This window comes from Myotis davidii, unplaced genomic scaffold (assembly GCF_000327345.1).
Source record: "Myotis davidii unplaced genomic scaffold, ASM32734v1 scaffold299, whole genome shotgun sequence".
Lineage (NCBI taxonomy): Eukaryota > Metazoa > Chordata > Mammalia > Chiroptera > Vespertilionidae > Myotis > Myotis davidii.
In genome coordinates, this window is record NW_006293088.1 from 345,760 (window position 1) to 354,447 (window position 8,688).

Genomic DNA, 8,688 nt, shown 5'->3' on the forward strand with positions numbered 1-8,688 from the left:
TTATCTCTGGCCAGGGCGGCAAAGGTGCCTGATTCTCTGATCATGGCTGGGGGGCAGGGCAAAGTTGGCCCCAGGGTAGCCTTTGCCCTGCCCCCTAGCTCTTAGCTCCTCCCTGGGTTTCCATCACTGTCAGTGGCAGGGGGCTTCTTCCTGCTTTCCCTTTCGCCTCCCTGCATTGTGCCTACATATGCAAATTAACCACCATCTTTGTTGTCAGTTAACTGCCATCTGAGTTGGCAGTTAATTTGCATATAGCCCTGATTAGCCAATGAAAAGGGTAGCGTCATACGCCAATTACCATTTTTCTCTTTTATTAGTGTAGATAAAGTTGAACCATATGAAATTGCCATTTTTGTAGTCCAAAATTGATCATTGTCCATTTTATATGTTACAACTTAACAATTCATTTTGCAAAGTTTGGATCATAGAAGGAAAAAATCACTAGTCACAGTTTCATTTTTTATAAGTCCTTTTATTTCTTTTATACATGTAGCTTTTTTATTAGTTATGATAGACTATCTATAGTTTATCCTCCTTTTTAAAGATTCATATGGCCAAACAACGAGATACCTCACACAATTATTCGAATGACCAAAATCCCAAACACTGACAACACCAAGTGCCAAACAGGATGTGGAGCAAAACAACTTGCATTCTTTGCTGGTGGGAACGCAAATTTTGGAAGATAATTTGCAGTTTCTTTGAAAACTAAACATATTTTACCATGTGATCTGACAATTGCACTCCTTGGTATCTACCCAAAGGAGCTGAAAACTTCCACACAAAAACCTGCCTACAAATGTTTATAGCAGCTTTATTCGTGATTGCCAAAACTTGAAATGAACCAAGGTGTTCCTTAGAAAGTGAATGGATAAACAGTGGTACATTCAGACAATGGAACATTGTTCAGCAATAAAAAGAAATAAGCTGTTGCTCAGCTGGCGTGGCTCAGTGGTTGAGCATTGACCTATGAACCAGGAGGTCACGGTTCGATTCCTGTCAGGGCATATGCCTGGGTTGTGGGCTCGATCCCCAATCTGAGTCATTCAGGAGGCAGCTGATCAATAATTCTCTCTTCATTGATGTTTCTATCTCTCTCTCCCTCTCCCTTCCTCTCTGAAATCAATTAAAAAAAAGAAAGAAATAAGCTTTCAAACCACAAAAAGACATGGAGGAAAATTACATGCAGGTTACTGAAAAGGCTGCATACTGTGTGATTCCCACTCTTTGACATCTGGAAAAGACAAAACGATGGAGACAGCAAAAAGACCAGTGGTTGTCAGGTAAGGGAAGAGGGAGGGATGAATAGGCAGGGCACAGGGAATTTTTAGAGCAGTAAAATTATTCTGTATAATACTCTGTATGGTGGATACATGTCACTATATATACATTTGTCCAGACCCATAGAATGTGACCAGGAGTGAACCCTAATATAAACTGTGTGCTTTAGGTGATGATGTGTCCGTGTCGGGCCATCAGTTGTTAAGTTTCAATGGCTGCACCGTACTAGAGACGATAATAGACACAGCATTAGCTTCCCTGATATTCTATCTTTAGGTTACTTCCAGTTTTTTCATTATAAACGGTGTCACAGTGACTGTGGTCCTTTATGCAGTTTCCTGTGTTTTTGGATTCTTTTGTAGGATGGACTCCCAGGAGTATTATTGTGTCAGAGTATGAACACTTTCACACCTCTTGACAAATATCACCAAAGTGTCCTGCTGTGTCATAATGCCACCAGCAATATGAGTGTGCTTTTATTGCTTCTTTGTCAACCTTGAGTGTTTTTCTCCCTTAATTTTTAATAGTATAATAGGTTATAAATAGTACTTTATTTTTCATTCATAGCTTATCAGAGTTGAATATTTTTGTCCACTTATGTGTTTGCTAATTTCACTTCCTGTCATTTCTTCCCACCTTTGAGCCATATGTGTGTATGTGTTCTTGTACCAAATTAGAGAATTATCAGTAAGTAGTATTGTATGAACAGAGCTCTCCAGTGTACACGGTGGATTACACAGTGCCCTCTGAGTCATTGTTTGGGGAATTAGGGGTGCCTAATTAGTGCGGATCAAGGCAGGAAGCAAGTGCTATGGGCCTTGTCTACAGTCCCCCAGGCCCAGTGGTGTTTTCTGTGCCATCTTCTTCCTTCAGCTGTTCCGTGAACTCAGCTGAAATTCGATCACATTACAGTATGGTTAAGGGGACTAATTAGCCATAAACCTCAGGAAATTCGAAAATTAAAGAGTCCATTAATCCCAAGGCCCCTCCCGTTGTGAATGGCTCTAATTCCCCTTGGTTTGCTTGATTTTCCTGCTGTGCTTTAGTTCCAAGGAGAATTGCATAGAGTGATGGCCTTTTTGCTGGAACTTCCTGCCTTTCTGGGGTTAAATGTACCCTTTAAGCTGCCCCTCCTTCCTCCCCCCACTGATTGAGCTAATCTCTAAGTAATAGCATGGAATGCTGGTCATTATTCCATTTCCTGGATGAAAATCCTCAGGAGTACTTTAAGGTGAGTATAATGGCCCTTGTTAGTGCCCCTTAAACCATCCTGTGACCCAGAGGAACAAAGATGACCTGTACACTTGCACCTCTCACTGAAGTCGAGTTTCAGACTAAGCACTCCCGTTCCTTCTCCCTTTAAATGGTTAGTGGTCTTGGGCTGCGGTTTTTGTTCCTGTGGTTTGAGCAGTTCTGGTCCGAGGCTGCCCTGTTCCTCCTTCCCAAGGAGGCCAGGGTGCAGCTTAGCGAAATACCCGAGGTTTGAGGATGTTGTGATTAGATGGGCTGATGATTAAAGACAGGCTGGACCGTGAGCTATAGTCCCTCTTTCTGGGTGGTTCTGCATTCCACCTAAGGCCATGTATTTATGAACGTTTAAGGGAACTCGAGCCTGGGATCTTGGAAAAATCTTACTGTATGCCAGCCTCTGTGTGAAACTGGAGAGCTATCTTGTGTGGGGTTTTATTTTGTGTGTGTGTGTGTGTGTGTGTGTGTGTATGTGTGTGTTTTTCCTATAGAATACCTGATCCTGCCTTGGATTTGCAGCTGACCTTCTTTTGAGAGGTTTTAGGAGTATTCAGAGATTATTTTTGTATTATTATTTTTTTATGTCTTAGAGCTTTTTCTTCTCTTTTCAACTCATTTCATTTACTATAGCAGCAGATGGTTGGTTGCCTTAAGATTAGGAGCCTTAAAAAAATGATGAGCCTTGCATACATATAAAAACCTATAAGATACAGGAAATTGGTCTTCTCATATATGTAATTTGCTCAGAGACTGTGACGTCTTCATGGCTTGAAAAGAAAGAATGTGGTAGCCTTTGTGGTGCTAGTTGTGACCATCACGAGAACCTGTGAGTGAGCCAGCCCTTTTGGAAGGATTTAAGATGAGCAGCACATTCGGGCTTTGGGGCTCTTTTCTCTCCTTAGCTCCTCAGTGACTGTTATAGAACAGGCAAATGCCAAGGCCCACCGGGGCAAATCCATGGTCTGATGAACTGGCCAGGCCAAAGAGACCCAGGGTATGGCAGAGCTGTGGGTGTCCTACACCATCATGTATTATAGCGTCAGTTAAACCAGGGATGTCGAAGACTAACTGTCCCGAACCATAATGTGGGGATCAGCGAGGGTTTCCTGCTTGTCTGGACTCCATTACCTGTTGGGCAGACCCATTGGGTGGCACAAAGAAGTCCTCTCAGATTGACCTCTTTTAGTGAATAAAGTTTATTTATTGAGTTAAAAAATAGAAATGGAAATAGACTATCCGCAAGTCTTTGGTGGGCGGAGCCCTTGGGGATCCCAGACACCCTGATTAGCAGTTGCTGGTGTTGAATGCTTTCGTTACCACACTCCACTCTCGTTAGCATGTACTCAGCACAAATATGGCTTTTCATATTTCTTAGATGCTCACCTTTGTTTCCTCTTCACCGGGCCCCTGGACAGGAGGCGTAAATTGCATCCATCTGTCCTCAGTTGTGGGAGCCCGCCTGCTCCTTCCTCTGGACCAGGCCCTGTAAATGGCCCGAAAGGCTGGGAGCTGTTAGCCCCTCTGGGCCCTCTGCTTCCTGGCTGCTTGGTCTGCAGTTTGGCTTCCTCTTTTCAGTAAGGTTCCGTGAATTCACATTTGAACCCACCCACTCAGCCACTCCTCCTTCCCTTTATGAAGAGTTTATCTTTTTCTCTATGGTTTCTGCTGATGTCTGCAGTTTCTTGTCAGAGGAGCTTTAAGCGGTGGTGGGCACTTTAAAAAAAAATCACTGAAGAATGGTACTTTCCCCCAGAATGGTTTTGCCTTTGCCTCCAGCCTCTAAGCTCCACTCCTTGAGTGAGTACTTTTAAGGCATTTGGACAATATTGGGATGACTTTTTGAGGTGCATTATTGAAGCTTTTGCTGTTGTGGTAAAAAGTGCAAGTTTGCCGTCACACGGCCTGGCGTTCCCGCATAGCTGCTGTGAGGCCTTGGACAAGTTCCCGCAAATCACTGGGCCTGCTCATCAGCTGGGATGATCAGGTGAACCTCACGAGGATGGAGGGATTGAAGGAAGATTGTGTATAAATCTCTAAGATGGGATATAACTTCCTAAAATAAAAGCAGCAGGGAACCCCCTCCAAATGTCATTTGCTTAACCGCCTGTGGAAAAGAGTTTTTTAAAAAATGACGGTGTAGCTATTCTAGGGTGAAGTAGGTGAGTGACCTTATTGGACAGATGTGCTCTGTGGGAGTAGGTACCTTATGTGGCCAGAACTTCAGTCCCCATCCCGCCCTGGGAGTGCGGATATGAATTGCAAACACACAAAGCAGGTTCGCCAGTTTTGCCTATATTTTATATAGTTTGTCTCCCCAGGGCTTCCCTGATTCCTTCCTTCATTTCTAAGCTTTTATCTAGCACCTCCTTTGAGAGCCTGACTGACCCTGGGGAAACCAGTGCCACTAAATATGGTGCCTGCTCTGCAGGAGTCCCTGTCTACGGTGGGAGACAAATCTGTAATTCAGCAAAGCAGCGAGCGGTAGCACACCTCCTGGTCAGCAGTGCAGATGTTGGAGCTGGCTGCCTGCATTTGCGTCCTCATGTCCTGTTGTCCTTTGTTTCTCACTTTCCTCATCTTTAAGATAGGGATAAGCTTGTTTAGGGGATGAGTTAATGCATCTCATGTGCTTCTTTAGCTGCCTGGTTCCCAGGAGGGGCTCGGTAATTGTTTGCTATTAACACTGTAAGAGGCATTGATTCAGCAAATATTCACCCATATGGTGAATGACACGAAGTCCCTGCTTTCTTGGGATGAGACAGATAATAAACAAAACAGAGCATTTCCAGTAATAAGTGCTGTGAAGAAACAAAGCAGGGTGATGTGCCAGGACCTGAGAGGAGGGGAAGGTCCCAGGGATGGGGCCTTCCAGGTGAGATGAGACTGCTGAGGGAGCCAGCACAGGGACATGTGAGGAGGGGACAGCTGGTGCCAGGCCCTCACGTGGAGGAGAAGGGAGAAAGGTCTGCTAGTGATGAGGCACCGTGTTGGCAGGGCCAGATCACGCCTGTGCACCAGGTTTGTTCTTGTGGCAACAAGAACCCATAAGGGTTTTAAGCGGGGGAATACTGTGATCTTACTTTAAAAAAAGATTATTCCAACTGCTATGCAGGTCAAGGATTGTGAGAGGCTAGGGTAGAGGCAGCAGGGAGTAGTTAGGACACCCAATGAGAGAGGGTGGTGTAATGGAAGTGGACAGAAGTGGGGTATGTTCACTCATAGGACTTGTAGGTCCAGCCAGAAGGTGCCTGGGGTTTGTCTGTGGTTGAGTGATGCTTACCCACAGGAATAGTCACCACAGGCATCCGATTTAGATGTGCTGACTCCACTTCCAGTGCTCTTCCCACACCTCCGCTAGGCCTCTCACCATCCTTGCTGTTCATGAAGGCCTACCCGGGACCAGGAGCCAGCTTGCGGCCCCTTTTCTTATTGATTTGTTCCATGGATAGTTATTCCCTGACCATGACTTAAACACGATACAGAGGTGACCAAGAAGCACATCACTCTTGCTCTCCTGGAGCCTGCAGGAGATAAACACTACATAGATGGCCATGGTTCCCAGCGGGAGGTATGCTGCCACAGAGGCGAGAATAGGGGATTCACCATAAGGATGGTCAGGAAGGGCTAGGCTTGAGCTAAGGGAGTAGCAACCCTGGCAGAGGAACAGCATGTGCAAAACCCTGTGGCAGGGAGGTTAGTGATAAGAAGGGCCGAAACAAGACTGTGGGATCAAAGATCAGGGTGGGGAATGAGAATGGAGAAATGGGCAGAAATCGAGAAATTTCAATTTAGTGAAATAATAAAATCATGAATTAAAATGCTTCATAGTTGCCCCGCCAGCATGACTCAGTGGTTGAGTGTCGACCTGTGAACCAGGAACTCACAATTTGATTCCCTATCAGAGCACATGCCCGGATTGTGGGTTCAGTCTCGAGCGGGGCAGGGGGTGGGGAGAAGGTGACATGCAGGAGGCAACCGATGGATGATTCTCATCATTGACATTTCTATATCTCTCTCCCTCTCCCTTCCTCTATGAAATCAATAAAAATATATTTTTAGATTTTTTTACATCCTCCACTCAGGACCCCTGTCTGTGAAAGCCTTCGTCGCTCTCCCTACCCTTTTCTCTAATTTTTAACCGTCCTTTCCCCTGTTTCCTGGAGCCAGTTCGAGACATTGACTCCGATTAAGTGACGTACATGAGTTGGGGTCGACAGAGTGGTGATGGAGTGCCGGAAGCCGGTCCATCCTTGCTGCTTGACACAGTCGCTGCCGGGACGAAACATCTGCACAGCATATGTTTCAAGGGACCTGGCGTATATGGCATACTGTTCTTAATATGTTTACTCACCTTCTTGGCGCTATATGTTTTAACCAAGGTCACCTCTCCGAGAAAGGTTGTTTCCTCAGGTAGGGATTTTCCCCTGAAGTTAGGGAGGGAATAAAACCCCTTCACTAAATGCCAGGCGGGTAATCTCTTTAACTACGAACAATCACCCTTAAGCTACATAATCTTTACTCCCTGGAATGGAGATAAGAAACGCCCTAACCTTTGGAATAGAAATTGACAGGATTAAAATCAACTGGTATAAATACAGATGTAACAAGACAATAAAAGACAGAACCTGGGTGGAGATCCCAGACAGAACCTGGCTGGAGAACCAGCAACAGAACTTGGCTGGAGATCCTGGCTAGGCTGCTGATCAACTGAACGCTGCCTCCGTGTCATTCCTTCTTCACCGACTCCATCCACACCTTTGGGAACCCCTGGACCTGCTGGGGCTGGACCCCAACAATGGAGAGCACCCCGTCGAGGGGTGGACTGAACCGAGCACACCTACAATGCAGGAATCTGCAGGAGTTCCTTGGGGGCCTGAGCCCTGGGGTACTGGACCAACTCTATGGGCACCCCGCCACCTGTCTGGCTGTCTTCAGGGAGCTCCTGTCGTTGGCTAAGAACTGGGTGATGTGGATGCTCTTTCTGGAGCAGCCTTTGCCACAAGCTGCTGTGGCCTGTGGGTGAAGAAGGAATTCAGCAAAGCTCAGGAGGAAAGTACAGGGCTGCTGAGCGGCCCCGGATCCGGCACACGCAGCTGCTTCCTGGTGGCCTCCAGGGCCTCATCCTCAACCCCGTCTTCCACCAGAACCTCCGCACTGCGCTTCTGGGTGGGGGCAAGGCCTGGTCTGATGACACAAGTCAGCTGGGACCAGACAAGCATGCCCGGGATGTCCCCTCACTGGATAAGTACGCCGAGGAGCGATGGGAGGTGGTCCTGCACTTCATGGCGGGCTCCCCCAGTGCAGCCGTCAGCCAGGACTTGGCTCAGCTCCTCAGCCAGGCGGGGCTTATGAAGAGTGCTGAGCCTGGAGAGCCGCCTGCATCACCTCTGCTGGCTTCCAGTTCCTGTTGCTGGACACCCCCGCCCAGCTCTGGTACTTCATGCTGCAGCACCTGCAGACGGCCCAGAGTCGGGGCATGGACCTGGTGGAGATCCTCTCCTTCCTCTTCCAGCTCAGCTTCTCTTCTCTGGGCAAGGATTACTCTGTGGAAGGTATGAGTGATTCTCGGCGTGAGTTTGGGCTTGTTTTCCAGAGGAAGAGGAAGTCTCGGCGGTACTACCCCACGCGCCTGGCCATCAGTCTCTCATCGGGTGTTTCTGGGGCGGGGGGCACTGCGCATCAGCCAGGCTTCATTGTCGTGGAAACCAATTACCAGCTGTACGCCTACACAGAGTCGGAGCTGCAGATCGCCCTCATTGCCCTCTTCTCTGAGATGCTCTATCGCTTCCCCAACATGGTGGTGGCGCAGGTCACCCGGGAGAGCGTGCAGCAGGCCATCGCCAGCGGCATTACAGCCCAGCAGATCATTTCCTAAGGACAAGGGCCCACCCAGTGATGCTTAAACAGACACCTGTGCTGCCGCCCACCATCACAGACCAGATTCGGCTGTGGGAGCTGGAAAGGGACAGACTCCTCTTCACCGAGGGCGTCCTGTATAACCAGTTCCTGTCGCAAGTGGACTTTGACCTGCTGCTGGCCCGCGCGTGGGAGCTGGGCGCGCTGGTGTTCGAGAACATGGCCAAGCAGCTCATGGTGGTGACGCCTGCGGGGCACCGCGAAGTCAAGCGCTTCTGGAAGCAGCAGAAGCACAGCCCCTGA

At 47.7% G+C, this 8,688-nt stretch overlaps 1 pseudogene; it reads left to right on the forward strand.

Moving 5' to 3' along the window:
* The first annotated feature begins 7,293 nt into the window (after positions 1-7,293).
* On the forward strand, positions 7,294-8,688 carry LOC102754438 (annotated as a pseudogene).